Below are 8,231 nucleotides of genomic sequence, written 5' to 3' on the forward strand. Positions count from 1 at the left end.
ATCAATTTGGGGAAGAATAAGCAACATTATAATATGTAAGTCTTCTGCTCTGGGAATATGCTGTAGCTCTCATTTATTCAGGTCTTTGTATCTCTGAGCTATTGTCTCGTTTCTTCCTGTTGTCTTACACATTTATTTTTAAGGTAATTCACATTTATAATATTTGTGGCTATTGTGAATGGGATCTTGTTTTCCAAATGTTATATGCTTGCTGGTTCTTTTTGGTCCATAGAAAAAGTAATTTAAAATATTTAGTAGTGATTTGAGTATTATTAGTTCTAATAGGTTTTCAGGTTTTTTTTTTTTTGAGGAGTTTTTAGGTGGGCCATTCTACCCTCTGATAATTGTATCTCCTCCCTTCCAATAACTACATTACTTATATCTTTTCATGTCTTATTGCATGTGCCAGGGCCCACAGAACAGTGTTAAATAATGGCAGTGTTTTAGGGATCATAGCCTTTTTCCTGATTTTGATGGAATACTTCTATTTTTTCATTAGTAGGTATCGTGTTGGCTGTTTGATTTGAGAAAGTCTTTTTTTTTTTTTTAATCATGTCATTTCTAGTTTACTTACAAGAATTTTTTAAATGAGATCTTTATGTAGCATTTTATTAAATCCCTTTACTATTTCTTTTAAAATAATCCTATGGGGCCCGGGCATGCCCAGTACGAGCTCAGCGGCCCCGGCCCTGGGAGCACCCGGGTGGGAGTGAGGAGCCGAGCCGGCCCGCGGTGGGTGAGGGGCCTGCCGGGCTGGAGCTGGGGCGTTGGAGCTGCCGGGTCATTCATGATGAAAGATTTTGGGACACTTCTCTCTCCTCTGTGTAGTTGGTAGCTGGGGTGGTGAAGAGATGGCTGACAGCGTCAAAACCTTTCTCCAGCACCTTGCCAGGGGAATCTCAGACTCCATCTGGGGAATTTGTGCCATCTCAAAGCTAGATGCTCGAATTCAGCAAACGTGAGAGGAGCAGCGTCGAAGAAGGGCGAGTAGTGTCCTGGCCCAGAGGAGAGCCCAGAGCATAGAGAGGACGCAAGAGAGTGAGCCACGTATCCTTAGTAGAATTTTCCAGTGCTGTGCTTGGCATGGTGGCGTATCCTGGTTCAGTCTTCTCTTGTCTTATCGAGTGTTTATTCCTGTGCTTCAGTCAGTGACAGCCCAGATTATTAGTGATCCATCACTACATGGTGACGTTTGGTCGTGGCTGGAATTCTTCCTCCCATCAATTTTCAGTGCTCTTTGGGTGCTGCCCCTGTTTGTACTTAGCAAAGTTGTGAATGCCATCTGGTTTCAGGACATAGCTGATCCGGCATTTGAGCTATCAGAGAGGAAGCCTCACCCATTCCCTAGTGTCAGCAAAATAATTGCTGACGTGCTCGGCAGCCTTTTGCTGTAGGCTCTTTTCCTCATTCAGGGAACATTCGTGAGTCTCTTTCCCAGCCATCTTGTTGGTCAACTGGTTAGTCTCCTCCTACGTATGTCCCTTCTCTACTCACTATACTGCTTCGAATATCGTTAGTTTAATGAAGGAATTGAAATGCACCAGCAGTTGTCAAACATAGAAAGGAATTGGCCTCACTACTTTGGGTTTAGTTTGCCCTTGGCTTTCCTCACAGCAATGCAGTCCTCGTGCATTATCCGCGGCTGCCTCTTCTCTAGCCTCTTTCCTTTTTTTTTAAAGATTTTATTTATCTCTTTTTACCCCCCCCAAAGCCCCAGTAGATAGTTGTATGTCATAGCTGCACATCCTTCTAGTTGCTGTATGTGGGACGCGGCCTCAGCATGGCCGGAGAAGTGGTGCGTCGGTGTGCGCCCGGGATCCGAACCCGGGCCGCCAGCAGCAGAGCACACGCATTTAACCGCTAAGCCACGGGGCCGGCCCTGTAGCCTCTTTCCTTTATTCATTATCAGCGCCAATGAAGCAAAGACCCATGGGAAAGCATACCTTTTCCAGTTGTGCCTCTTCCAACTGGACTTCTTCTCCTACCTGCCTCTCTCCCCGCTAGCACCTAGCACAAGCGGGACCAGAAATGCTTCTTGACTGAGTCTCCCACAACCTTGTAAGAGAGGTAGGGATTTGTGTACCCGTTTTACAGATGAGAAACTGAGGCCCTGAGGAGAAAATGACCTGCTCAAGGCCACAGAGGAGCATAGCAACAGAGCCAGCCCCAGAACCCAAATTCTGTGACGTGATTTCAATTCAATGACACTGTTTCTCTGGCCCCACAGGAGACACCCTGCTAGAACAGCATCCCTCAACCTGCACCTTCTGGAACCATGTCAATAGGTAGATTTTGAAAGAAGGTCTGAGGTTAAAAAAGAACAGACTGAACAAAACTCTTCCACGATTTTGGGTTTGACTATGTTCCCTTACATAGTGTGGGGGCTTCAGACCTGGGCTCTCACATCAGCCAGTCCTGTCATTGAATCCTGGCTCCGCCACTTGTTAGCTGGTGACAAATATCATCAGTGACAGGGTCAGGAGTTGTGTTTGGCCCATTGTTTCCAAACTTAGCGCTGTAATGAGCAAGAACAAGACCCACCCCAACACCAACAGGAGTATTAGTCTAAGAGCTTAACGTGAAGTGTTTTTATTCCTGTTTTCCAGGTGAGGAAACAGAGGCATGAAGATGACAAGCAAACTGCCCAGATTGACAGCTTCGGCGACCGCTGACGGAGCTCCGCTGATGTTTTTGAGGGATGGGCTAGGGTGCTGAAGAGGAGGGAACCCCTGGCTTACTGAGTGGGGCCCCTCCTCCGTCCGGTGTCCGCACCCGAGTCTTCAAGGCACGAAAAACAAAGCAGCACTAACAGCCGTTGTGGTCCCTGGTCACTGGCAGGCCTGCAGGCTGTGTCCCCCCCTGGAAGGCCTGGGTTCTCATGCAGATCTTGGACTAGCTCTGAGGCCTGGCCTAGGGCAAAGCCTGTTTCTTTGTCAATGAAGTGGGGATAATTACAAGGTGCTGGAGTTAGGTTTGGCCTCCCTCTGTGTTTCATGCCCCGCACCCAACCATGACCCGGTCTTGGCAATTTTGCGTTAGGAGGAGAACCCCTCTCTTTCTCCTTTCTCTGGGGGTCCCCCCTTCCTCTCCAAGCCCTCAGTCACCTGGCTTGTTCTTGCCAACATCTTACCAGTGTGCCTTCCTCCTGTGTCTGATCTCCAGGCCACTCTGCCTCCTCTGCCAGTGCCATCCCCTGGGCCAGGAAGTCAGCAATCCCCACCCCCACCCTGGCCCTGACACTGCGCAGCAAGCGTGTGCACACACACACACACATGCACACACAAACGATCGTGGTTTGGGCTCCCCAGAAGCAGAGCCGGGGCCTCCAGTGGCTGTGTTTCATTTGGGAAGTGTCCCAGAAAATGCCGGTGGGGAGCTGAGAGGTGAGACAGGGAAGGAAGGCGCCCCGTACCGACAGACAGGGACTGTCACCACGGTGACCACTGTGGGCCCCGTGGCCCCGTCCTGCAGAGGATGGAGTGTAAAACCCCACCTCAGCCCCACCATCTGAGGCGCCAGGGAGCTGGGCATCACTGTACCGCTCCTGTCAACCGTTGGGTGACAGCTGCTCCCCAGGGACGCTAATTCCTGGCACTTCCCATCTTTTTGTGCCTGGACAAGGCAGGCTCCAGTGGCCACAGAAAGCTCACAGTCGAAGGGATTCTGACGGTGGTGGATGGATGCTGGCGGGGCTGGGGACAGGGCAGGGCGCTGACAGCACTGCTACACCAGCGGGCCTCACAGTCCCCTGGAGGGCTCGATAAAACCCCGATTCCTGGGCGCTCCCCCCATTTCTGCTTCAGTGGGTCTAGGGTGAGGCCTGAGAATTTGTATTTCTAGCAAGTTCCCAAGTGCAGCTGCTGCTGCCAGTGCAGGGACCACACTGAGAACTACTGTGCCACACACACACACACCCCTCTACCAAATAAAGTCCAAATGCCTCTGCCTAGTGTTCAAGGCACTCTGTCACCTCCCCAGACACGCTGCAATGTTATCTCCCATGGGCCCCTGCAAATGCTGACGGCACTTTGTACCGTCTCTGGAAACTGCTCCGTCATTTCTGGCCTCCACACCTTTGCTTACTCTGTTCTCTGCTGGAATACCCTTCCTCTGCCATTTCTGCCTGTTGGCATTGTACCCATCTTTTAATTTCAATGCCCTACCTCTTCTCATTAGCCTCCCCCATGGTCCCAGCTGCCCACCCCCCTTCTCTCAGAGCCCCTTATCAGTGCCTCTCTAACAGCGCTTATGACTGTCTACCTTGTATCCCGAAGAATTAAGTGCTTATTTTTATCTTCTCAGTAATAACCTACAAACCACTTTGTCAAAGAAGGTCTCTTGATTTTCAAAACCACCCTAGGAGATAGGGAAGTTGAGTGGTATTATTAGCTCTATTTTGAAAATTAGGTTCAGAGAGGCCCAGTAACCAGCCCAAGGCCACACAGCTGGAAAGTGTTGGATCAGGCCTTGATTTGGGGGCTTCTGGGTGGTAATTCTACATTCTGCTCTCCCTGCTGTCTCTTCCTCCTCCTGAGGGCAGGGAGGGGGAGTATCTTCAACCAGAATTTGTTGGATGGGTTGGGATGGATTAGAATCTTCTCTTTGAGTTGCTCCTAGAATAGGTTCTTGTGGAAAAGCTTGGCCCCTGGCTGACAAAATGCCATGAGTCCTTGCTGTTGTCTCAGAGAACAGTCACCCCTCTTCCCCTCTAGAACCCAGAAATCACTAAGAATCTAAACTCCTGTTTGGGCCCGGACCACCCCTACCCAGGCTATGCTTGATCTGGGACCAACGTCTCCCACTCTGACACCAGTTCCGATGTGTGGGTTTTTCCCCCACACCAAGAAATTCTCCCACACCAGCTGGGTGTCCTACAATTCAACTCAATTCTGACGCTATCCGCCTGGAGATAGGGTCAGATCCTACAGGTTAAGGGCTAGTCCTACAAAACTATCCACCACTCGCTCCCACTTCAGATGCCCATCGCAAGTCCAGGTTGTCACCCGTACTTCTGATCAACCCGCTATAAATCAGAGGTTCCCATGACCCCCTCTTTGGGTTTGATTAATTTGCTAGGGCAGCTCACAGAACTCAGAGAAACATTTTACTTACTAAATTATATAACTCAGGAACAGTGAGATGGAAGAGATGCATAGGGCAAGGTATGGGAAGAGAGTATGGGGCTTCCATGCCCTCTCGGAACATGCCCCTCTCCCCAATCTCCATGGTTCACCAACCTGGAAGCTCTCTGAAACCCCTCCTGTTGCGTGTTTATGGAGGCTTCATTACACAGGCATGATTGATTAAATCATTGACCATTGGCGATTGATTTGACCTCCTCTCTCCCTTTCCAGGAGGTCAAGGGTGTGGGACTGAGAGTTCCAATCCTTTAATCACAAGGTTGGGGCCCCTGGCAACCAGCCCCCATCCTTAGCTTACCTAGGAGCTTTCCAAAACCCACCTCATTAACATAACAAAAGACCCTTTTTATCACTCTCCTCACTCAGGAAATTCCAATGGTTTTAGAAGCTCTATGCCAGAAGCGGACATCACAACATGCCCCAGCTATCCCTTTCTCCCGCCAGCCGGGCTAAGAAGCCCCACTGACACGTTATCCCCCAAGGTGGCCTCCGATCATCTTCCCACTGTCCCAGACCCGTCAACCAAATTCCAGGAAACACAGGGTCTGCAGTGTCTGGACAGAGGGGCGCATGCTCATGGTCCTCCAAGAGGGAGCGCAAGGAGATGGAGACCTGACATAGAGCCAGGGGATCCGGGCTCAGTCTCTGGAAAATCACATCATCTCTCTGAGCCTCATCTACCTGCATACCCTGCCTTTCCCAAAGGGAGATTTTGAGCCAAAGGGTGGTTTATAAGTTGGAAAGCCCCATACGACAATAGGAGACACCATTTTTATTCTACAGATGGGGAAACTGGGTTCCACAGACGTGACCAGAGATACACGGGCAATTAATACCCCAGCATTCGCTGGTAGACTTACCTCACCACCCCAGGCTCCCGGCTTCTCTGTGCTGGAAAAGGATGGAGCCATGGAGTCAGAGGCAAGAGTTCTGGGTTCAAGCTCCACCTCTGGCACTAATTTGCTGTGGAGCCTTGGGCAAGTTACTTCATCTCTCTGGACTTGGGCGCCTTCATCTTTACAAAGAGCATTCTTCTCTTATTTTTCTGTATGTCTCCTTCCCCCCAGCAACCTCATCCATCAGATAGACTTCAACTACCACTTTACCTCTGACCTCCAATCCACACCTCCAGCCCCATCCGTCCTTCTTTCTGGCCCCTGAGCCTACTCTATGTCTATAAAACGCCCCACTGACATGTCATACTCAATAGGTCCCAAATGGAATTAAGGTCTTGCCCCACAAGCCTGATCCTCCTCCTGTATCTCTTGTCTTACTGAATGACACCAGTTCATCCAATCAAGCCACATGACCCTGAAGATGAGGCCCAGAGAGGTTAAGAGACTTGCCCAACTTACACAGCAATTAGTTGACAGAGATAGAACCACAGCTCAAGTTTCCTGACTTGGGACCAGATATGCCATCTCATTTTCTTCTGTTTGATTAGATGTGACTTGAAAATATTTTCATTAGTCTCTCAGTGACAGATTTGTATTAGTCAGGATAGGCTGGGCTGTGGTGCAGTAACAAATGAGCCGTGGTGTCTTAGTGGCTTAACATAATGATGAATGATTTCTCACTGATGGAATGTCCATCGTGGGTTGGAGCCTTCTTCCTCTTGTAGGTACACCAATCAAAATACATGTAGACCAGTATCACCAGGACAGGGGAACAGAGGGATGGAGAAGGGATGCTGGTTCTTCACTTTGATCTAGAAGCCAGAGTCCATTGGCCAGAACCAGTTGGCATGGCCCCAACCCTTTCACAGGAAGGCTGGGAAATGGGAGCCTGTTACTCCTCAGTGAGCATCAACTGCCCCTGCCCCAGGTGTTGACCTGCACGTGCCAGGGAGACCAAAACCATCTGGAGAAAAAAAATCTCTGTTCTCAAGAAGGTCAACAATCCAGGTGAGGCCAGATCTCGTGGTGGGCCCAGATCTGCTTGTGGGGTGTGACTAAGAAAGGGGCCACACTGGGGTAACCCCATGTGCAGGAGCCTGGAGCCACAGCTGGTGCCCAGGGCCATGGAGAAAGTCTGCACTGAGGAGCTAGCCATGGAGCTGGGCAGGGTGAAGGAGTGCATTGCCGAGATGAGAAACAGGGGGCGGTGATGGGGAGGAGTGGAGAAGGGAGGAGGAGGAGGAGCCTCCCTGGAGACCTGGCGTCTAAGCCAAGTCAAGCCCAGAAGCCTGTCATGGTAGATGGGCTGGGGTGGGCGGGGTGGAGGTGCTGGCAGGCAGGCCCCGCCCCAGCTCTGCAAGAAGACTCAGGGCTCTGCGGTATCTCAAGTGCTGGGCCTGGGAGGCAGAACCTGACAGGCCTGTTAGATATGTTACAGGCCCAGTGCGGGAAGCTGTTTTGATTAAATTTGGGAGCATAATTGCAGGGTTTGTGCTGTGGTCTCATTATGGCTTTTTTAATCTTGTTAACCTCTCCTCCCCATCTCCCAGCCCCCCTTCGCTTCCTTCCACAACCGCAGGCTGTGGCCTTAGAACAATACCAGGAATATTTTCCGTCTCTCTGTCATGGCTTTCTCCTGCTCCCCCGAGGTGGATCCCGGAGGCAGGACGGAGTGGGGAAAGAAGTGAAGGCCAGGGAGCTGGGATTTTATGTGGCTTAGTCACTCATAGTTCCTCTTAGCTCAGTTCCCACACGACCAGCAGGGTGTCTGGTTCTCTGAGGGACACAGAGGGGACCTGGGGCCAGTTGTAGTTCTCAGGGGCTCACAGCTCAGCTGGGGAGATGGAAAGCCTGGGTGAAGTGACAATACGAGTGAGTGTAGGTTGGGCTTCTGAGTTTGAGGCAGTAGAGGAGAGGGCAGCTTCAAAGGGATGGAGGGAGGGGTGCTGGTGATGTGGATGGTTGGGGAAGTGGAAAACAAGTGGCAGCTTGTCGTGCTGCCACCTCTGCACAGAGATTGTATTAGTCAGGATAGGCTGGGCTATGGTGCAGTGACAAAGAAACCCGACACCTCAGTGACCTAACACAATAATGAGTGATATCTTGTTTGTGTAAAGTCTGCCATGGGTTGGCTACAGAGGGCTGGCTGTGGGTGTGTGGAAGAGAAGGGATAGGTTAGGGAGCCCTCTGTTTG

The 8,231-nt window shown here is 50.6% G+C and overlaps 1 pseudogene; it reads left to right on the forward strand.

Annotated features, from left to right (window-relative positions):
* The first annotated feature begins 828 nt into the window (after nucleotides 1–828).
* On the forward strand, nucleotides 829–2,672 carry LOC101390121 (etoposide-induced protein 2.4 homolog pseudogene; annotated as a pseudogene).
* The last annotated feature ends 5,559 nt before the right edge of the window (nucleotides 2,673–8,231 follow it).

The sequence above is a fragment of the Ceratotherium simum genome, chromosome 3 (assembly GCF_057802395.1).
Source record: "Ceratotherium simum simum isolate JZ-2026a chromosome 3, ASM5780239v1, whole genome shotgun sequence".
NCBI classification, from domain to species: Eukaryota; Metazoa; Chordata; class Mammalia; order Perissodactyla; family Rhinocerotidae; genus Ceratotherium; species Ceratotherium simum.